Source organism: Triturus cristatus, chromosome 5_2, assembly GCF_964204655.1.
Source record: "Triturus cristatus chromosome 5_2, aTriCri1.1, whole genome shotgun sequence".
NCBI classification, from domain to species: domain Eukaryota; kingdom Metazoa; phylum Chordata; class Amphibia; order Caudata; family Salamandridae; genus Triturus; species Triturus cristatus.
In genome coordinates, this window is record NC_140588.1 from 37101581 (window position 1) to 37125698 (window position 24118).

Sequence of the window (24118 nt, forward strand, 5' to 3'; positions counted from 1 at the left end):
TGGAGACTGTTGGCTGTCAAGGCAATTAATACAGTATAGTTCGCGCAAGACAACAGGGGGACAGGGTTGCCTCCTATTCTGGGAAAATCAAGTTTCTTCTCTATTAAAAATGACTATGCTATTGGTATACAATAAAAAAAAGAAACGGAGCTAAAATGAACCCCTTCTGTACAAACAATAGGCCTAGTCATCTCCCCACGAGGGCCATATTGTATTGCTACAGTGGTGGAAGCGTGAAGCCTATGCAAAAGGGAGATAAGCGCTTCTTCAATACCCATTTTCTCCATTCGTCCCCACAATTTCTCCTGATTGACAGTGTCAAAAGCGCTGGACAAGTCCATGATGGCCAGGTGGATAGAGCCCCTCCTGGCCTTCATGTACTTGCCCATAATCAGGGACAAATTGAGGCACTGTTCTGTGGTACCTGTAGGAAAGTGGCTCTATATATACTGTTCCCAAATAAGTACAGTGTGTATAGGGTCCACAGTCCCCAGAGGTTTGGCAGAGGCTAAAGTTAGTTATAACCTTATTCTCTAAAGTGGTAGCTTGGTCGAGCAGTAAGGCAGTATCAGAGGACAGTGTAAAGCATTTGTTGTACACATTCAGTCAGCAAATGGTCTCACACACTCAAGAACTGAACTCTAGGCCAATGGTTAGTATATAAAAATATATGGTTGTTTTATTTTAGAACCAACAAGAGGTATCAAAATATACTTTCTCAGAATGAGATGCTTTAGTTAAATACTTCGCAAAGGACAATTGACTTGGAATGCAATAGTTACAGTTTGTTGCAATAGGCAACACAGTTTCAAACACAATAATACATTGAGCTCAATGGGAATTTTAAGTTATATGTAATTGATTACTTTCAGGATTACTTTTCTAACTCTAGGACTGGATCCTAGATCCAGCCCTGGGACAGTTTTTGGAAACAAGTGAGTAAATACTTTAGTTACTGTTGTGATTTTTAAGCAATATTTTGCTATTTTAAAAGTTGACACTTCGAAACTTTTTCTGATCAAATTACCAATGTTATCCTATGGAAGGAAATTCACTTAGCAGGTAAGTGGGGTTATGGTTACCTTTTCTAGGTCAGTGTTGGATCCTGGATCCAGCACTAGTGTACCACCCGTAAGCAGTTGAGAAACTGCCTTTAAGTTATACAGGCGATTTTTAAGGAATATTTATAAGTTTGCAAAATCGACGCTTAGAAGACATTTCACAGAAAAACAGTCAATGGTTTCCTATGGAAGAAAATTTGAGTTACAGGTAAAGTATGTTCTTGTTACTTTTGTAATCCAGTTCTGGGCTCCTAGGATCAGTACTGTGACATCTATCTAAAACAGGTAAGTAATTATAGGATTTCCTTGACCTGATAAACCCAGCTTCGGCAAGGAAATTGTACATGCAATTTAGGATGGGCAGTCTGCCGCTCATGTCATTTACTTGTAAATGGGACTTAAATAAAAATACTGAGTGCCCAGCGTGTAAATACCATCTCGAAAATGAGATCCATGTCCTTTTTTTTTTGTCCCAAATACCAGACTGTACGCAATCGCTGGGTGAAACCTATCTGTAGGATCCTTGGCTTTAGAGAATGTCATAAGGCCCTGTGGGTATTAAAATATGATACGCAACCTCCTATCGTTTTTGCCCTCTCCCACTTTTTAAACGGGATGTGGCTTAAACGTAGGAATTTTTTTTAATGAAATAAATTGTTGATTTACATATTGATAGGAAATTTAATATATACTTCCGATAACTATTTTCTACGGTTTAATCTGATTTTAATATGTGACGGTTTTTAACCTGTAATGTAGGTGCATATATATAGGATTGTGATTGTTTTTGATTTGGTGCATGTTATTTATTCTCTGTAATATAGTGTTTGTGTGTATTTTATTCTGCACTTTGATGGTCCACTGCAACTGAAATAAAGTTATCGATGATTACGATTTCACAGTTGGTATGATTTTTAAAGAATATTTGTAGTATGGAAAAAATCGACACTTAGAAGAAATTTCACAGAAAAAGTCAATGGTTTCCTATGGGAGACAATTGAGTTAGTAGTAAGTACGGTTGGGAGTACTTTTCAGGGTCAGTGCTGGGCACCAAGATCCAGCACTGGGATCTCTCCTAATAGCAGGTGAGTATTTCCGTTTTCGTTACTCGGTTGATTTTGGGTGAATATTTTTAAGTTTAGAAACTCCACACTTAGAAGAAATTTCAGAAGAAGCCAGTCAATGTTACCCTATGGAAGAAAAGTGAGTTATCGGCTTTTGGGTAAGTACTCGACTGGCAGAGTTAAGGTTCTGGGCACAGACTCAGGGGTCTCCCAGGGTCAGGTAAGTACAGTTGTTACACCCTCAGCGGCACAGGGGCAGCCGGGTGCAGAGAGAGTTAGGCCTAATGTTATCCTATGGGAGGCAGGGGGGCCTTGGTTGGTGGCTGCTGACTAGCAGGCCACACAGCTGTGGGAGCTGGGCTCCTGGTCACTTGCTCAGGGCAAATATAGAAGTAAGTAGGAGTAGAAGTTGCACTGCCAGGGCAACTCGGTGGCTGGGTGCAGGGTGCTTTTGAGCCTTTGGGCGCTCAATGGATTGCAATGGGAAAGCTCAAGGACGAACAAAGGCTGCAAGCTCGGGGGCGAGGATTCTTCAGGTGTGCCCACCACTTCGAGAGGTAAGTTGGGTAGTTGGAGGATCGACAGGTACCCAGGAGTCGGGCACAGGGGGCCGCAGGGCGCCTTTTGGTGTTGGGAAATCTTACCCTCTGTTGATTGCGGTTGGGGGGGTCCCTGGTTCTGAGGCTGCAGGCGGCATCAGGAGCGCCGAGGTGGGTCTTTGGGTGCCGGATTCGGGGTCACAGTCGCCGGGGGGACGTCCTCTGGTCTTTGTCCACTCCAGCCCAGGTCAGGCTTGGCGGGTGCAGAGTGTGCAGGGTTCGCGGTTCCTGGCTGGTGCCAGGGGTTAGGTACTTGCTTTGAGCAGAGCCACTGCTCGTGGGAGTCCCAGATGCTCAGAGTCCCAAGGTAGCCAGGTCATCCGGGGTTTGTGAGGTTGCTGGCCACAGGAGGTGCTGGGATTTAGCAGGAGCAGGTTCGAGGGTAAACAGGCCGGTAGGGCTGGGGCCAAAGCAGTTGGTGTCTTCCTCCTCTTAGCAGCTGCACGGCAGGTCTTCTTTCTTCTTGATCTTCTTTGCTGTTTCAGAATCTGGAATCTCAGGAGGGAAGGTTCAGGGTGCCCCTAAATACCAACTTTAGGGGCGTTACAGGTAGGTAAAGGGCAGGGACCACTAGGTCCCTGTCCTGGGGTGGGTACACCCCCTATCCTGCCACTCTCCTGTGGGAGGGGGGCAGTGCCCTAGTCCTGATTGGGTAGGGCTCCCCATCTTCAAGATGGCGAGGGCCCGGAGATGTGCTTCACCTCGCCTCCCCCATCTGAGGGGTGGGGTTGGCAGGGCTGACACATCCCCTGTTCTTACTTGGAGTTTCCAGCCAGTCTTCCCGCCAGAGTGGGGGTTAGAACCGGTGGGGGCCAGTTGCTGAGTACAGCAAGTGGCCTGGAGAAGCTCACAAAGGCGGCATGCCTTTGAAGCTTCCCTCTGCCTATCCTGGGGGAGGAGACCTAGCACCTCGCCTAGGATGTGCATTGTTGCAGGCCCAGGAGAGCGGGGGCTCTCCACCCAGGGGTCCAGCAACATGTCTGCTGTGTGGCAGACTAGGCAGCCTCTCAGACAAGACGTGGATTGTAGGTTAGGTTTCAGGGGGCATCTCTAAGATGCCCTCTGTAGTGCATTGTACATTAAATCCCACACTGGCATCAGTGCAGGTTTAATGTGCTGAGAAGTTTGATACTAAACTTCTCAGACTTCAGTGTTGCCATCATGGTGCTGTGGAGTTCATGTTTGACGAGCTCCCAGCAACATATACTCTTAAATGGCAGCACTGCACTTACAGGGCCCAGGAATGGACCTGGGTACTGTAGGGGCACAGGGCTCATGCTCCTGTGCCCACACCACTGGCATAGGGCACCCAGCTAGAGGGGTGGCTGATGTATGCCAGGGCAGTGTAGGTTGTGGGCATGGCACACAGGGATGTGTGCCATGTCGACTCTGTTTTGTCTTGTACCCAGACACTCAGCCTGCAAGGGCAGTGTGTTTGTGTTAGGGTACAGGGCCTCTAAGGGTGGCACAATAAGTGCTGCAGCCCTTAGAGGCCTTCCCTGGTCACAAGGCCCTGGGTACCTAGGGTACCATTTACCAGGGGCTGACATGTGGCCAGGGTTTGCCAATTTGGGTTTTAGGTTTTTATGGAAGGAACATAGGCCCTGGGCACCTGATTGGCAGGAGTCCAGGGCACACTCAGTCAAAGTACATTCAGCAATTCAGCAAAAAGTAGGGGCATACCATGCAAGAAAGATGGCACTTTCTCACAGTACCCATCCCCCTCCTAAAGCCATACCGCATTTTTGACATGATCCCAGTATTGCTCGCCCAGGTCTCAAGACGAGCTAGAATGACCCTCCACAGAACTTTTACAGTTGGGTCAATAAGGGAAATTGGCCTGTAACAGGCGGGGTCATTCCTATTGCCCTTTTTAAACACTGGGACTACGATGGCCTCCTTCCAGGTTGTTGGGATGGGGCCAATCACCACTGCTTTGAAAACATTAGTCAGGAGAGGTGCCAAAGGCTGGGATTGCTTTTAAACAAATCTAGTGGGACCCCATCAGAGCCTCAGGCTTTGAGGCAAATACCCTTTGCTAGGGCTTCCTCAACCACTGTTAAGGAGGCGCTAAATTGGGAGGCTAAGTTTAAATCTGATGGGAAATCCCCTCCTTTCTCCTGGCATAAAATAGAATTGGGATTAAATATGGCCGAGAAGTGGGATTTACAGGCTTCCCCCAAAAATCAAGAATTGGCATGCCTAACCTCCTCCGAGAATAGCGGGCGATTAATGAGCTCCCAAAAGCTTTTGGCATCTCTGAGAGCACTGGCCCGCTCCAGATTTTCCCAGGCTAACTTCCTCAATTCCTCATTCCTTAGGCTAATGGTGTTTTTGTAAGCCTGTCTGGCGCTTTTAATATGAAACTTGTCCTGTGGGTTCGCATGGAGGGCCTTTTTAAGATTCTTTTGGGCTCGGGAACACTCAGCGTCAAATCACCTTATCTCCTGAACTTCCCTACTCTGTACTGTTCTTGTAAGACTTTTTGCCACATCCACACAGATCGATTCAAGATCCTGGACAACCTCATCAGGGGAAGAATCATGTTGGAGGCATCTCATAATGGGATTTAAGTTTGCCTTAATGGTATTCTCCTCAAGCTGGATAGGATTTATTTTATCCCATTTTAATCTTACCATTTTATTGGGGTTGTAGTGAATGGGGCGACCATCTCCTTTTCCAACCTGGGCTGTTATATTAAGGGAAACAATGAGGTGATGATGGTCCCTAGCAGTGTTCGGTTCCACCTTAAAATGACCAACGAGAGGGGCAAACTTTCTTGATATGAAATAAAATCAATGAAACGATCCCTGCCTCCACCGACAAAAGTGGGGCACTGTAATGAGGTGCAACTGACCAAATTATTGGTCAGTCACAGATCGTTTTCAAGAATAATGGTGTTTAGGGCCTCACCCTGTGGTGTGTGAATAGAATGTGACTGGGGTTGACCCTGTGTGTCCACCAACCCCCATACTCGTTTGGTACTATACGAGCAGATAGTACAATTAAAGTCCCCCACCCAAAGAATGCACAAGGGCTGCCACTTCCCCGCTAACTTGTTGATATCCGCCTGTAGCGCTACGATAACATAAGAGCTATTTGGGTCAAAAATGTTGTAATACCAGTTTACTAGTAATAACTGTACCTGAATCAGATTGGAGATCAAGGTAAGTTGGTACCATGGTGATGTGTTCACAACCCGAGCTTTTATGGACCCATATTTAACTGATATCAATGTCAATAGCCCTCCTTTTGCCCTCCCTGTCGGTGATGGAGTTGCATGGATATTAAAAGAACAATAACCATCCAACACAATGTCAGTCTGATGCCACGTCTGCTGAACACAAATGATATAAAAATCCCTAATATACTCTAGCCATACCTCGCTTGATAATTTCAGACGGATACCTGCGACATTCCAGGATATCATTTTGAATGGAGATGTTATAGGTTCCTGGTGCAATTTGTGACGTGCCTAGCAGGGCTAGTTGCCTGGTCAGGCCCCCCCCCAGAGTTGTAAACAGGGAATGAAGGGGGTGGGCGGATACAGGTCTCCGGTTCAATTAGGTGGTTGCCAGTGCTAGTAATGTTTTGGACAGATGAGCCCATTGATTTTATAAAATGCCTATTTCCAATGTCACCGTCAACTGCCTTTAAGACTCTCCCGGGGTCGTCATGTTGGGATCTTACACTTCTCAGCTTTACTGAACTGCCAGATTGCTCTGGTAGTCAGTCTATACCCGTCAAGCCAGAGAGAGCCTCAAAGCGGTTAGAGTGATTAAATAAAGGAGACTGGTGTGGGAGGCGACTGTTCTGTGCAGGCCATAAAGGCTGTTGTCTCTTAAGTGCCACCTGGTGGGAGGGATAAAAGAAGCCTAATGGACAAGTCGTTATCTGTTCAGTGGGTAAGTCTCTGAGATATTCCAATGCAAGATGCACACACCTAGAGTTATTAAAATTGAGGACAACGCAGTCCCCTTCTGTGTGTTAGGCTATTTTACCCAACCAACTCAACTTGTAATGATAATATGTTCGGACCAATTTGTCTGCAACGGAAATTTCCTACAGCATCAATAAGCTGACTTATTAATAAGGCTCTGACAACTTTCTTGTTGGCCGTGTGGGAGATAAGGAATCCCTGTCAATATCAGTGAATAGTGTGTACACTCCGGGGGTAAATTTAGAATGCTATTAGCCCCCCGCCTGGTTGGAGAGCCATTCACAACGTCATTTGTATTTGTGTTTTTTTGGGCTGACTTCCCCCACTATGGGTGCCGAAACACGTTGATTTGTAACCCCTTGCCCCTGCCTACAGTTATACCGATTGGAAATTCCAACTGATCCACATGCCCGTACTGGCTGAGCCATCAAGTTTGTAACAGAATTGGTGGAGGTAAGGGGAAGCTTGTGGGTTATTGCCTGGTTATTTAAAGTGGATGCCCCACTTATGGTGGCCGCCCCACCCCTGGCGGCGCCGCGAGGGGCATCCTCTGCCCCTTGGCCTGTACAGATAGGTGGAGTGATCATACCATTTTGTTTTTTTGGCGCCACTATTCTACCTGGAGCCTGCAGAAGACTGTCAAGGTGCGCCTCTATACAAATCAAACGAGATAAGATGGATTCCAGAGCATATCGCACTACTTTACTGACATTGTCAGTCAATGTGTCCATATCAATCTGAGCAATAATATTTCCACCCCCATTGCGGACCCTGCCAGCATTTCCTGAAGAGTGGATTTCTTTGGTTCTCTTGACCCTTAGAGATTGTCCCTTCAGTCGATGGTCGGTCCCTACCAGTTCTGTGCGCTTCCTCTTCCCTCCTGTTGCACTCTGGGGCCCAGTTTCTTCCAAGGATGGTTGCGTGGTAGGATCCTTGAGTTCATGTGTGACGCCTGGATCACCCTGACTCAAGATTATAATGGTGGGTGAAAGTGGCGGTTGGGGCCCCTGTGTAGAGTCAGTTACAGCAATGACTGGATTAATATCCCCTATAGCAGGTACTGGTTGGACTGGGAGATCCAGAGGTGGGGCTAATAGAGTCTTGGTTCTGCTAGTTCTATTTCCTTATTAACAGCCCCTAATGCTTTTTGGAGGAAACCGTCTAAGGTAGCGTCTGTGGTTTTGGTAACAGGCATGGCTTTCCGTTTCACAATGGTGGGGAATGTCTTGTGAATACGCAACTAAAGGAAAGGTAATTAGAACTTTTTACCTTCACACAGGTCCTCCCGGCTGGCAACTTGACTCCTTTAGCCAGATGTGTAACCTTAAAAAGCCACGGACGTGCCCGGCCCTTGGCACGAGCTACTCTAATCAGGCCTTCTATGAGAATGATTCCCGGGGTTTTACTGTTCTCATTTGGTGCCTATACGACTCCCAAGCTCCTTACCACACTTCTCAGTGAGCCGTCGTCGTCACAGCACTCTGTGGCCTCCGCTCTCCTCTCTTGGCGTGGCTCGTTTCCCAGGTACGGTTTCATGTTCAGATGCCTCACTCCACCAACCTTGCATCTGGTCCCGCCTACGTTTCATCGCACTGCCTCCATTTTACGTGTTTGCAGTGGGGAGCCTCCCGTGAGTCAACAGGTCGCCTGCTAAGTCCCGGATCTCCTCCAGGTGACACTGTGGCCTCGGAATCGGCCGAACAAGCAGCGCACCGCCGCCCTGGTCATCCGTAATCCCCACCTCCTGGGTGCGCCGCGTTGCCTTTCCTGGCCGCCGGCCCAGCACCTGACGACCAGGCACCTCCGCTCTCGAGGGTCACTCCACTGGGTCCGCTGCGTTCACACGCAAATGTGAGTGCACAATCCTTCACCCCAGGACAACTGTCTCCCGTACAGTTACCTCCCGCTGCCTCGGCCAAACTTACTTTCATTTAATCCTAGCGTATGGGCCTAACGGTAAAACTGAAACTACAGCCGCAACATGTTAGATATAATATGGGACTACTTGACAACTATGGGAGATTCCATTGGTGCCACGTTGCCAGTAAGGGAGGCACTCTGAGATATTCAAGGTTTAGAAGTTACTATGACTGGGCCATCACAGAAGGCTTGCCCCTCAACAACACTGAAAATAAGTTGTTGGGGTGTGATTCTATTTATTACGCCTGACCTGAATTCTGTTCAGAGAAACAACTTTACTTGTCAATAAGCTTGCATCTTTTGACCCACTCCTACTCACTTGTAAGGCAAATGCTATTAATTCCTATTGCATATGCATCTAAATCCTCCCATCCAAACTCAAATATAGAAAACCCTACTTTGAAATTAAAGCAGCTCTCTACTAAACACTAACGTCGTTAACATCCCGAACTGCGTTGTATAAGAATCATAACTCAATTCAAGGGCAGTTCTTCCATCCAACTCTCTTGCAAGACAACAGCAATTTGCTTAATGGATAACCACCTGCTCAATCATGGGACATATCAGCATCCTCCACTTAAATGTACGATGGTCACAAGCCCTTCTACTCAGTCAAAAATTAGCCCTCTGCATCCCGCTGAACTAATGGAGTTAGCGCTTGAACATCAACCACCCCCACTCAAATGTTAGTCTGATTCCATTGTAAAAGCGGTACTGGCGATAAGCTCGTCACCGGCACAAAGCTTGTATCCCAACTAGTCATATCATTGGTGCAAGCAATGAAAATGAGAATGTACAGGGGCGCACCAGCAGCTCACCTGTGGCACCATTTGTTGCCACAAGTCTGCCTGCTCCCGATCTCCAGATATGCCAGGCGGATAATACAATGAGAAGGAAGGCACAGACACCCCACATTCTCCCTGTATTTGTTAGCACACGTCTGTTCTGTTCCATTTCCCTTTCTGTTCTCTCTCACTTCTCTTTCACAGACTCGCTAAACAATAGTTCTCTCTGGCTCCAATTCTCTCCCCCTTAACTTTTTTCTCTCCCATACACACCTCTGTCCTCTTCTCACACACTCTCTCCTCTTTTCTCTCAGTCTTTGGTTAACTATATCTTAATATTCATTGCAGTTTCCTTCATTTCTCTCATGCTTTCTCCTCTCCCTCACACACATTCTCAACTTCCCGCAAACTCATTCTCACCCGCGGTCTCTCACCACTTTGTCACTTTCCCTTGTTTGTGTCCTTCATACATGCCTGCTTTGGATTGGTTAGCATGCTTAGTTAGTCCCGCCTTCTTGTGTTTCGGACCTTCCCAGCAGATTGCCCCTGCTACAAGTGGTCTTACAGGTTTTTTAGGTCTCGCCTGAGCAAGCGCGAGACTGGCGAGACTTTTAGTAAGGGGGCTTCAAAATGCTGACCACACGCTCGTGCGTGTTTTTTGTTCACAGGCTATTGGCCTTTGCGTGCGTCTTTATAAGAAAGACAGCACGCAATTGGGCAAAAGCGGGTGCATGTCCGCCTTTGCTCAGCCCACGGCCTATTGCTTGCGGTTACCCGCACTTGTGACATCTGTTTGCAATTATCGTGCCCAAACGTGCGCGCGATAATAGAAAACAGATGTCTCGCTGTGGCGTGCGTGGGCACACCACTCGCAAACTACCACGAGTTCTTTCTGATCTAACATGGCCACTGGACTGGTAACGCTCTTTCGTTTGCATCCTAAGCGTTTACTGCACCCGCTTCCGGTTCAGAGCTCCAGCTTGTTCTAAATAGCACGTTCACCACGCTGCCGCGCTCACTCGCTCCCGCTCCCGTCTCTTGTTTCCTTTGAACTGCTCTAAGTGCCCGAATAGCAGGAGTTGCAGGGACCCTGCTGCCGCGGCTCAGGTTAACGGGAGCGTGCCCGTGCTGTCGAGGACTTGGAGCGTGAACATTTCAGTGGTGGTCGAGCCACGATCACCTAGCATGCAAGCGACTCTGACCCAGTCCTGCTTTCTCATGGGGCACAGTAAGTAACCTATTAGAATTGTCATACTTTTTCAATACGGACGCGTTCTCTGCTTTCAGTGCCAACGTCGCTGATGCCGTTAACTGGGGTTTTTTTAAAGAAAGTAACTCTATGCCATGGCTCCTTTTTAGGTCTCGCCTTAGCCAGCGCATGCGGTGGTCTGGCGAGACATTTATTAAGTGGGCTTTAGAAATCCTACCATGGCCTAAAGCTTGCAGTTCCGCGCACGGTGACACGCACAGGCGCCATCTGGCTTACGCGATCACTTTCCCGCACACCACTCGCGTGCTTTTTTTAATTTCCGTTTTGCGCGCGCGCGGACACACACAACTTCCGGTCGCGGCCGCACGGCTTGCTTGTTGCGCGGCCAATGCTTGTTAAGCATTAGCACTTTGAATGTGAAGATTAAGCGAGTCCATACTCTCTGTTAGCTACTACTACATGCGTTAAATTAACATAATTCGCAAACACTGGCTTGAAAAGGATTCGTGTGCTCTTTAAAGTTTCTTAATGTATACACTCACTTCATACTTATATAGCAGCTTTGTGGTTTTTAGCCGCTAAACTGACGAGACAGATCTCATCGAGGGACCTTAGACCAACATGTTTTACTTCTCTGGAGCGGATCTGTGTCGTCATTTGCTCCTACCACATAGGAAGAAGCTTATCCCAGGCCACCACATTTCAAACATTGACCAGTGACTGTGGGATAAGACAACACAGTAGGTACAGTGTGTATACTACCCCCATCCCCCCACTCCATATGGAAACCCCACCCAGCATTTAGATAACTTTGGTTCTTCCTCTCTCCGTTCTTGATTTTAGCGCTCCGGCCCCTGGGGGGGAAACCATGGTTGAGGGACCCAGCTGTACGCTTAATGGGGAGAATATCTAGGTGTGGGTGCATAATGGACAGGCTGTGCGAGAGGTTTGGGGCAGCGCGGTCTCTGCTGCACCGGTGAGCTGTTGCCCTGCACATCATTTTTTTCTTTTCAGTTTTAAAGAGCGCAAACTCGACCCGAAGGTATTGGAGCGCTTTACACGCGCACCAGTTACATTACATAAGGACGCATTTGTGTTTGGTAGGCACCGGGAGATCAAGTGATTCGTCCAGAATCTCAAGTTGTTGAGAGAACACCGAGACTCTAACCTGGTTCCCCAGTTATAAACTCGGCAGCTCTGGCCATTATGCCACATCCTCTCCAATGTCTCTAGCAGAATCGCAGCCTTGAAGTGGCGGGTAACGGACTGTATATGTTTTCCACACGTTGTGGTTGTTTTGCTGCGTGAAGGAGTTGGGGACTGGGTCTGCGTTCTACAGAGTAAACCCTCCTTCTCATGAGATGGCAACGGCTTTACTCTCACCGTGTGACCAGGGGCATCATCAGAGAGCTCACTAGTACGACTGCCGCTCCGGCACCATGTCTGCTCCTGTCAAGGTACTTTCTGCGCAGCTGGTCATTCATGCTATGGCATCATTGGTGGCATGTCGTAGGGTGGCCAGTATGGACTGCTGCTCCAAGTGCTCTGGCAGTACCTAACCGTGCTGCACCTGGTGCAGGGCACCCACGTGTGGCACAGCAGAGTAATGTTGGGCACAATGTTGAAAGAGTGCCCGTGCATTGGACTGCACATAGTGCAATATATTCACCAAGACGGATTAAACATATCATGCATGTGTGTGCCAATGTCCCCAGTGCAAGACATGTCACTTCCTTCTTCTGGTAGTCTCTGATTGCTCCACGCATGCCAGCTGGGGGTTACAGTGACGTGGTTGTCTCGTGAGTGCCAGTAGACATGCAAACACACAGAGATTCACAATATCCATGACGGCATTGACAGCACAAACCTCGCCACGTCACATGAACACTGAATTACGGCTCCTAGACTGGAAGGTATGTAAATTAGACTTCTAGGTGCATATTTGCATAACTATGTCATGCATTTATGCATATCTTTCACAGGGCTTTAAGTAGGATGGAAAAACGGGGGGGTTCTCTCATAGGGGCGTGGCCGCTGTAATTAAGGATGTGGCTTAAAACACTGAAGCTAATAATCTGTGTTTAGCATAGTGTGCCGCCCGACTGGTATTTTGCAGCTTCTGTCCATTCCTCCAGATATAAAACACAACAAGTAACGTTACACCAACAAGCCAGGACTATTGGCTTTGTCAATTGGTTGTAAATTTCATAAGATAAATGAGCAACAACTATCACTCTGTTGTATATAATATTGAAAATGCTTCCGTTCTTGTAGGTGAGGTTGTGGCGTAAGGCTAGAGCAGCCGACCTTCGAGCTGAGACAACAGGTTTGAGCCTGAGGTACTGTGATTTAAAAAAAAAAATGAATATTTCCTTCTGTGATGTAACTGGTGCTCATGTAAAGCGCTCCAAGTTTGCGCTTTGTAAAACTGAAAAACGAGTCTCTTTGAAGTTACATCAAAGGCAGTGGCGGGTTGTACTATTGCAGAGTTAAGATTTTTTTTTCCACCCCAAGGGTAACAAGCATTGGCACAGCCAACAGGTCTCGCCTTTGGGACCTTATAAGTGCTTAGCCATGCAACAGTTGATGTTGTTGCACCAAGGATATTGTGGTGCATAACTAAATACTTATAAGGTCTCAAAAGCGAGACCTATTGGCTATGCCAATGCTTGTTCTTTTTACCTTCATAACATTTCCACCTCCCGGCTCTCTCAGACTTAGCATTGCCCTGCGTCACACCAAGGTCACTGCCATAGGTCTATTCACACACTTTCTGCTCTGTTGTGTCTACATCATTCCTGTGAGCACTCCCGCGGCTCCACAGCCACACTTATCCTCAGACGTTCCTACACTGTACAGCACTGTTCCACACGTCAGTTAGAGACGTCTATCTTAGTGTCAGGGAGGCATCTATCGTACAAGAGAAGAAACTTTCTATGGTGTGTAGGAGGCACGTCTCTTGTCAAGGCTGTATGCCCTCGCTGCATGTATTTGTAAGGTCTGTGCATGGTACCCCTTGTGCTGCCAGTATACATATTCGTATGGTCAGTATCTGACTCGTACACATCTCTCCCGCCTGGCCCATCCTCCGCACCACTTCTATTCCAGGTCCATGTACGCGCTGTACCACTTTATCCTGCGGCATGTAAACTACACCTCATCTCCCTGCACACCGCTCTCAAGCCCATTTTCTCTATACACCAGTTCATTCTGCCACTGCACACGCCACTCCCTCACTGTACACCACACTCGTCAGCTTCCTGCTCAATCTACATAATACCAGTGGCTAACACAAAACAGTGCCATAAGGGCCCCCCAGACTGCCATCTCTCACCGTTATCCTTAGGCCATAGATTGAATAAGGGGTCCCTGAGAGGAGCCCCCTCTGCGATGTATTGGTAGTGCTCTGCATACTACTACAGCTAATCTTCTGAGCCCTGCGCAAAACCACTCACTCCATATATGTACAGTACACCCCTCTCCTACACATTTGTTTCGCAGTTGTCTATATAGCCTGAACTTGACTGGAAGCTATTGGAGCACTTTACAAGAGCAACACTTGCATTACCCAACGTCACATTCATTTTGTTTTAGGCACAAGATTAAGTGACTTGCCCATAATCACAGTGTGTTGAACCGACGCCAGGACTCCAACCCGGTTCCCTGGTTCCAAAAGCTGCAGCTGTAGCCCTTAAGCCACATCTCACCCCCATCCTTTTCCTGTTGAGCTCTGTTTGCACACTATTCTCCCCCTGCTTTCACCTTAAAGTCGCTATTATCATCACACACACTATTAATTCCCCCCTCTGATTCTGTCATTCTCTCTCTCACTTCCTCTATCTCTCGCTCAAGTACATACATATACACAATTTCAAATTAATTCTCTCTCTCTTACTACTATTAAACTATAACTCTTTATGCTTCCTCTGGGTATAATTCTTTATATTGAATTACTCTCCCCTCATACTAACTCAATCTCTCTCTCTCTCACATGTTTATTTCTAACCCCCTATACTTACATCTTACTTCAAACTTGCGTTCTCTATCGCTGATAACAACGCTTCTATATATATTATACTAATTTCAAATTAATATGCCCCGCTACCATTACAAACATTGGCAAAACCAATAGCTCTAGCTAAACACTTATAAGGTCCCAAAGGCAAGACCTATTGGCTATGCCAATGCTTGTTTAATTTACCTTCATTTCTAAATTATTTTTTGGGGGTCGGGGACTAACTGGGGGCTTGTGTATCAGCACAGCGCCTGCTTCACGGACGCTGCGCTTACATTTTCCAAGGTATATTTTTTGTTACTGTGTGAAACCAAAGCAACAGGAGCGGTCAGCAGACAACGCTCTCACCTGGCTATTGCTCTCCAAACTCTCATGTTCTCTTTGTGAAGCGAAATCACATTTAAAATGCCAATCCTGCTTCCGGATTACTCCACTAAACACGAAGGCATCCACACAGCTTTACTTTCCTCTGAGACATCTGCACTCGCCACTTCTTGTCGCTGGAACATTCAAGATTTTCGTAAGCTTCTGTAAAAGCAGAAAACACATTTAAACTATTCAGCACGACTTTACAATCTTGTGTCCCGCATGCCATGGGAGGCCTCGAAAAATCATACAACTGTGACTAGACCTGCAGGTCCTGTGACTTAAATAATCTACTCAACTTAATTATAATGAACTGGACCCATGAACTGGTTTCAAATTATATGATCCTGGGCAAATATTTTAATTCACCGAGCTGCCTTTATCACATATGAAAGCATCTTCACATCAACTAGTTCAGCATGTGGCGCAGCGGCCAGAGCGGCTGACTCCAGAGCGCAGGGCATCATGCTTCAATCCCCGGCACCAGCTCAGCACCATGTGACTCTGGGCAACAGCTCACTTAATCTCCCCGATGGCCCGCAGCGCCTTGAAAGCTTAAGGGGTGATATATTCACTTTTTACAAATTTGGATTACATGTCTGCTGTACAAAAAACACTTTTAGTTGATTTATTAGAAGCAAGAAGGAGCAAAGCCAGCGGTATCCCTCTAGGACAGCACCGGATTATCAATTAACCCATTAAATTAGTTGGTGATAATTCAAATTCACCCTGTGTGTGCGCTCTTGAGTAGTACCCGCTGACACAATACTTCCCCAGATACTGGGGCAAAATGAGAAATAAACAGCTGTTAATTTCTCATTTTGCCCCAGTATCTGGTGAAATATTTGGTATTAATATAAAACGTATAAATTGGAACACATCTGATTCCAATTTACTCCCTGGACCAAGATGGCCCAATTTAAGGATAGAAGACATGAGTTAGCTCAGGATCTGTTTACAACTGGCTCAAAGACGGGAGGTTTGGTTACAGCAACCCCCAGCTCTGAGGGTCTTAAAAGTAAGTTTCAAAAGTTGGAGAGACTAAAAAAAGCTGAAATGGCTCGATGGTGGGACGGAACAACCCTTGAAAAATATATGGAAAATGATAAGATTCCTAGAGGACTGAGAATCCTCATTTTTCCCACCTTCGAAAACCTGGAGATTGATGATCTCAAGGACTGGGAGAAGAACTTACATGACGCATCATTTGTGATGATGCGGATACTCATTAAAAATGCTGAAGGAAAAGGGAAGAAGTTACAACAGGAGATTAGTGACTTAGAGGCGGATATAGCCACACTGGAACCTAAAGAGGCGATTAGAAAAAATTACGAGATTCTCAACAAAATCCTTGAAGATTATCAAATCTATCTCAAGGATAAAAAAGTGAAGAAAATACGCAGAGATGATAAGGACTACAGGGATGGTAGGGTGTATACTTTTGCCCGCAAATATGATAACATCAAGGCTGTAGGAGAGGGAAAGAGACAACGTGAGGACACATTGGGTTCATCACTTGCGGGTAGTGTGTCCTCAATCTCCCCCTCAGTCAGTTCAATACCCCCGGAAGATGTAACACCCATACAGACCAATACCGCCCAACCCTCGTCTTTTTTATTAGAAATGGAGAAGGTGAGAGTAGGGGGGAGGATGGCACCAAAGGACCAAGGACAAGAAGGGGCGGTAGGCGATGGCAGAAACAGCGAGAAAAACAAAAATACAACAAATGTGACCTCAGAAAGATCAACAAGATCCAGGAGGGGAGGGAACAGGAACTAGACTCTAATGAGGAAATTACAATGGAGGAACTAAGGATTGTGAACTTATCCCAGAAAGATCTATCAGACTGTGAAATATCTGTTCTTAGTAAGGGTTTAGGTTTCTGTCCAACTCAGTCAGGCAATGATGTTGATATTTTTGTTGACTTGTTTAAATTTGTGCGGCAAATAAAATTGAAAGACCATTTCTCAAGAGTCTGGCCTATGTGTACTAACAACCAACACGACCATGTGGGTTCACAACAAACGGTTGCAGAATTTAACGCTCTCAAATCCATGTTGTCCATACAGTTTGAAACCGAAATGGACACAAACTCCTTACGTATGGAACTGGACATTGATGAGGATCTGAATATAAATAGTGGCTTAAAGGAAAGATCCAAGTTCATACCAACAGGCACACACCCGAATATTGATACCTTTTGGGAAAAGGTCAGCCAGGATCTTTATAGGCTACAGGCTACGCACATTAGAAACCATGACACGATACACAATCTCACCATAGCCGAAAATCGCGCATTAAGGGAGTTAAGATCCAATTCTGCACTAGTTATCCGCGAAGCAGACAAAGGAGGAAACGTGGTGGTTATGAATACAATGGACTACATGGGGGAGATTGAAAGGCAATTAGCTGATACAACCTGCTATACGAAGCTGACTCATAACCCCATGAAATCATTATGTAAATACATCAATGGTAAATTAGTTGAATGGCGGGAGATTGGGCTACTTGACGGCAAGGAATATGAATACCTTGCTGTCGGGGAACCCACCTTCCCGTGCATTTACATTCTGCCCAAAGTTCATAAGGGAGCCCCCTTCCCACCTGGTCGACCAAACATTTCCGGTATTAATTCCCCCACAGAGAGATTATCGGAATATGTGGATAACTTTCTGCAGCCATTGGTACAAAACCTACCTGCTTATGTGAGGGACAGTAAGGACATTTTATCTAAACTTGAGGGTTTGGAATGGACAGATGCCTTAGTGTTCACCACCCTTGACGTGTCCAGCCTCTATACCAGTATCAAAAAGGAATTTGGCTTCAGGGCCATGGAATTCTTTTTGGGACAAAGGTCGGCTGTCCATCTGTCCCATAATGAGATGCTAATGGAGATGACGGACATCATCCTGTCCAAAAACTACTTTCTCCACGACAACGAATGGTTCCAACAAATACAGGGTACGGCTATGGGTTCCAGGTTTGCGCCCGCTTATGCCGGCCTTTTTATGGGCTGGTTTGAGCGGGTGCACGCCTGGGGCCGACATGCCTCCACATGGATGGAATATGTACTTTTCTGGGGCAGGTACATTGATGATGTCATCATCATCTGGAATGGACCTGTCCCTGAACTGATGAGTTATTTCCATTTTCTCAATGACAATCCGTACAACATAAAATTTACGATGAACTGGAGTAAGGAGAGGATTGACTTCCTGGATATCCAGTTTTTTGTACATAATAACTCAGTACAGAGTACAGTTCACCGCAAGAGCACCGCCTGTAATAGTGTATTACGCTATGACAGTGCTCATCCCCGACATGTTGTTAACAACATCCCCTTTGGGGAAATGATAAGAATGAGGAGGATTTGTAGCACCCAGGAGGGATTTATCCAAAATGTGACAGAAACCAAGAAGAGATTCATTAATAGAGGTTACCCTGTGCCCCTTATGAATAAGATTGAAAAGAGGGCCCTAAAGGTGAAGAGAGAAAGCACCCTGGAGAAAAATACACCACGAATAGGATACAAGAAGCAATCCACCACTGCCCTTGTTACCACCTACAATAGAGACAGTGGTAGGATTTATAATATCCTTAGAAAACACTGGAGATTACTCTGTGAAATACCAGGCTTAAAGGATGAAATTCCTAGGACACCCAGGGTCACCTACAGACGAGGCCACAATTTGAGGAATCTATTATGTCCTAGTTTTGTAACGTCCCCCAAAACCCCCAATTGGCTGACAGGGGGTCAAGGGGGTTTCTTCACATGCATGAAATGCAATGTGTGTAAAATGGGAAGAAATAGGACACGAACGTTCCAATACAATACTGACAAAACACACAAGATCAAACACACCATTACGTGCAAATCCAATTTTGTAACATACATATTGGGCTGTCCGTGTGACATCATCTATGTAGGCAGTACCAAAAGGGAACTTAAAGTCAGGATACAGGAACACCTGAGAGCGGCAGTGAAGGGTGACTCTAAGTATCCCCTTACCACACATATTCAGGACAAAGGGCACAAGCCCAATGAATTGTGGTTCTTCGGGATAGACCATATACCACCATCCCCTAGAGGTGGAAATAGAGAGCTGGAATTAAGACGAAATGAGGCAGGCTGGATATGTAGGCTTCGATGTGTGGAAATGGGACATAACACTGAATCCGAAATGCATTACTTTCTCTAGAATATACTTTATGAAAGACTGATCCAGGTTTATTGTATGTCATCATATGAATCCTCTGTATCCACTCACCATCACTGCTTATTAACCTCATTATCTTTGACTGCTACCTTGGTAATGCTAATGTTTTGTTATTATGTACAATTTTGTTGGATCCTTGGGTCCTTGTGTATGAACTTGTAGCGGAGCAATTTGATATTTGCTACGCCTCCTGTATCCATTCACCATTACTGCTTACTAACTTCACTATCCTTGAGTGCTACTTTGGTAATGCTAATGTTTTGTCATTTATTTACAACTTTGTTGGATCCTTTGGTCCCTGGGTATGAATTTGTAACAGAGCAACCTGTTATTCACTACAGCTATTGTTTATCAATCTCTTGCTAATGTTCATAACAGTATTCATGTTGTCTCTTCTTGGTACGTCAAGCTATGTCACTGGACTCGTTGAATTCTGACGGGTGATCGGCGACAAAGTAACTTATCACTAATGATAGTTATACAGCTATTGTTTATTAATCTCCTGTTAATGTCCATAACAGTAATCATGTTGTCTCTTCTTGGTGCGACAGGCAATGTCACTGGACTCGTTGAATTCTGATGGGTGATCGGCAACAAAGTAACTTAACACTAATGATAGCTATAACCCTCCTTGATCCCCATAACCAAATGTATAACATCTGCTCTTTCACACGATTTGTTACATGCATATACTCCAATGCGACCCCTCACGACACTGTATTTATGAGTTGACACTTTGGAATGCGTCCCGTATGTACATCTTCTTCCTTATCTGAGACATATGATTAGTTCTTTTGAGCTAATACGGTGAACTTTACTTTTCTAATATGGCCGCCATGTTTTTTATTTCCGCCGTTATAGGATGCCCGTGCCATGAAGAAAACTCAATATGCTTCCCATCTAAATCCGTTGGGCATTTTATGCCTATGTACATCTTTTCCCCTTCTTTGAGACATATGATCAGTTCTTTTGCGCTATTACGGCGTTCTTTACTTTCTCAACATGGCCGCCAGTCTCGACTTTCGCCGACATACGAGGCCCGTTCCATGAAAAAGCTCTAATTACATGTTATTGATTCAAATTTAAATTTTATTCTGTTGTCGGATTTATGATAACAGTTCGCAAATTTGTCTACCCATAAAGCCGATACTTTCAATTATGCCTTTTCCAACATGGCCGCGGGGTCGCTTGCCTTCTGACACATTATAGAGTTGTGACATGTCTGTGCCAAAATACCACTAATGGGCTGTCACCTGTCTAGATATATAGTGCATTCACTATTCTTCGATCGCTGATCTCTGGTGTATATTAGTAATGAAATATTCAATCGTGTGCTTGATCTCGCCTAAGACTAATGCATACGTTTTACCCTTCCAACATGGCAACCGAGTTTACCTCAGTTTCTTACCGACTATGTTATGATGTCAATTCCCGGCAGCGAGGCATGCGACTCAGGTGTTTTGAGTTCACAACCCCTGGGTCAAACACTATTTAAACACGCGAGCGCAATTCTTGTTTGTTACAGACCGCTGACGGATTGGGTCCCGTCCCGGATTTTGAACATGCGGAATCGGGTAGGTTCTGAAAGAACTTTGTTTGTGTCTTATTCCCTGGAATTGAGCTGACCTAACTTTTCTTTTCTACTTTAACAAATTTATACCTTTATTGAGCTAATACTTAAGGGCTTGTGGTATTTGAGTAATATGTCTGGATGTCAAAGCGACATCACCTAGAATCTCTATGTTAGCACTAGGACTCACTTGCATACATAACCTCAAATTTTAAACATTAGGGATGGTGATAATGGGACCATTCCATTTTATACTGTTAGTTTGGTTGTAACTATGTTGACCAGATATCTCTTTTGACTTATTAGGCTATTCTTTTTAGTTTATAATATGAGTTTACCAACACATAACGAATGAGTGAGTGTGTCTAAATAACTTAACATACTTTGATTCATTTTGGATTATTAGACTGTTGTGTCTTTATTTTTAGGCATGTTAAAGACTTTGACTTTTATCCTTATCATTGGATAACCTTTTGTCTCGGTGCTATATTAAAAAGACGGGACCAGTGATTGCCATTTGTCTGACATATACCTGTACCCTAATCGACATATTCTCTATCTCATGAATGTAAGTACACATACCCCCAGGGGAAGCTCTTCCTCTCTCTTCTTTTTTATAAAAACGTTTTGTGGGGGATATATATGGAATACCTGCTTAGGCCAAATACGCTTACTAATGCGTACTATGAAACCATTTTTTACGCTTCTTTTACGCTTATTTCCTTGTTAACTTCTTCCGGTCAGGACTAAGGTTATCACAACAAATGACGTATTAACGTTAATTTGATATTTAAAGTCATTAGGAAATTCCTCTGCTTAATGCCCTCTCACTTTGACTTCCTCTAGTGACGTTGACTGATGCTCTAGAAATTTCCAGAAAACAAACATACACCGATTTACTGTTTTTTACGGTGGGTACACCCTTGGGTCTCTTCTTTCTCTTGTTGCCTTCCTTTTAAAACTTTATTGCGTCAGTTAAGGTGACAACACGATGATGTTTACAAACTCATAACTTTTTTTTTTATTTGACCAAATCAAAAACGGTCAATGCAAATTTGGCTGAGGAATGAGACTAGGGTTAAGAAACCAACTGCACTCTATAAATATACGCTCTTAAACTGTTACTTAACCAGAATCATGTTAATTTGTTGATAGGTTGTTCTTATCTGAAAAATGACGAATATGAATTTATAACAACTGTTAATTCATTGACAATCCTGTTTTTAGCTTGTTTATGTCTTCTGTGTATTGTTAAAAGTAACGTTTTTTCTTTTTGTAACACGCTTTTGAACTTGTCTTATGTCACAAATTATGTTTACTGGGTTTGTATATATTAGATGTGGTTATTTGTGGTATTTATATATTGTTTTATATATACATTTTGCAGCCCTGAAGAAGTCCCAAGTTGGACGAAACGCGTCGGCTGCTTTGGCTGTTCTTAAATGTCACTTTAACAAATGAACAATAAAGAAGAACTTTTGAAAAAGAAAACATATTATGTACATGGACTAATTTGATATTACTTACATTTGTGGAAGTGGTGCGCCTTTTGCTGTTTATTTCTAGTTGATTTAATAGACTAGCCCTTTGTTCTATATATAATACAAATCTAGCCACATATAGGATACACATGAATGCTGGCTTGCCTCTTCGTTTATTAACCGCATTGTCATCACTGCAGGGGCAGGAATGTTTTTCAAATCTTTTTTTTTTTTTTAAACTATCACCATTTCCAGGATAGGATAAGCAGCAATTAGTAAAAAGACAAACTGACATTTGACCTCTGTCCTTGAACAGACAGCAAATGTGTCAAGACAAAAAAAAGATTTAAAGACATCTTTGTTGCTCCTTCCCTTTATGAATAAACAAAACACCTGGTCCTTCCAGCTTAAATTCACTCGCAATAGGTGCTAAAAATAGCTTGACTTGATAAAATCGGACTCAGCATAACGAGTGGGTGAGTAGATTTTTTGAGGCCTGCATCTGTAATTGCGCGCTCTTTCGGGTTCTGGAAAAGCAGTTGAAAATGTGTAGAGAAATCTGCAGTTTCAGTCTCGGATGGTGGTGCCAAAGCCAGCGTACAGCCAATGTGATCAGGTCTCCGAGAAGGCTTTTCGAGCTAAGTTTTCCTGATATTTAGATTTTACAGTATTCTCTCTGAATTGTAAACGTCACTGTAAATTAAACTTAAAACAACTGGAACTTGAGCTCTAGCATGCAATCCAGACATTGCTCGGGTGTGGGGGGGGGGGGGTAGGGTTGTGTTTAGCTTTTTAAAATTGTATTTTCTCTCACTTTAAAATGTGTGTTTCTCCTATATAGAGCTTTCACAAACTTTAACCATTGACAGTTTGTCAAATTGTTTTTATGAAATCTCTGCACTTCCAAACGTCTCTACCTGTCTGCCTCATTCATTTTTAATTTTGTTTTAAGGGGTCTCGTACAGTCATTTAGAAAATTGAGAGATTGGAGAATGTCTTACAGAGGTTGCGATGAATAGCCCTTCTCTTCTGTTAGGCTGTGGACATAAGTGTTTAATTTTGCTCTGGTTCTTTTGTATGTTGTACAGACTACTGATTATAATTTGCTTTTAATTGCATACTTTATTTTTTACTCTTTCCTCTTATCTTTTGTTCTCTACTCCCCTAAAACAAAACATAACACACACACACACACCACAACAAAATCTCTCACACACAACACCTCATAAAACTTTCCGTCACAAACTGGAAACATACACCCGCTCTCACCTAACTATACAAATAATACACACCATAAACCTACTCCAATGCCAAGCTTTCTCTTTTCCCCCCACACCTATGAAATATACCGCAAAACAGAAACTCTCTTAACTGCCTCTCATCCATTGGACAATTTAGAACCTTACAACATGGCCCACATACTTCACCCCCCCCAAACTCATACACCTTCCACCCTAAACAGACGCAAACAGAATAAGCAACATGCCACTCTTCACAACTTTGCATCTCCAGGTCTAGTGCACAACAAGGCTACTCTACAAAAACAACACAGCTCACTAAATCACCCTCAACCACCATTTCCACCACCTACACATGCCTGACCCATCAAAATGCCTTCTTAGCCTGCTGGACAAAGAACACGATACAGAACATCTACACTATTGCCATCCTCATACAGCTAATACCATCACTGAGAACACACCTGCTACAAGCCCACAAAATACTGCTCACTCTTCTTCAAAACAAAGTCGCACTATCACCAAAGTACATTCTCTAAAAAAACAAGTATCCATGCAGGGGTGCAGGGAGGGGGGAGTTCTGTTGGGACCGGGGGGTGGGGGGGGTGTGTTGTTTGTTAACACCGCAAGGCAAACCCGCAACTGTTTTGTT

General features: G+C 44.7%; 1 protein-coding gene across 4 annotated transcripts in view; it reads right to left on the bottom strand.

Annotated features, from left to right (window-relative positions):
* Positions 1 to 24118, bottom strand: part of HJURP (Holliday junction recognition protein) — a 678247-nt gene that overhangs the window by 602446 nt on the left and 51683 nt on the right. For 2 of the 4 annotated variants that reach the window (XM_085606804.1, XM_085606808.1), the window contains exon 2: positions 14943 to 15122. The exons of 1 other annotated variant lie outside the window; for it this stretch is intronic. The gene's annotated coding sequence lies outside the window, so the exon portion shown is untranslated. Of the gene's footprint in view, positions 1 to 8110; positions 8243 to 14942; positions 15123 to 24118 lie in introns of those variants that run through there. One more of the 4 variants, XM_085606807.1, reaches the window with a different exon arrangement.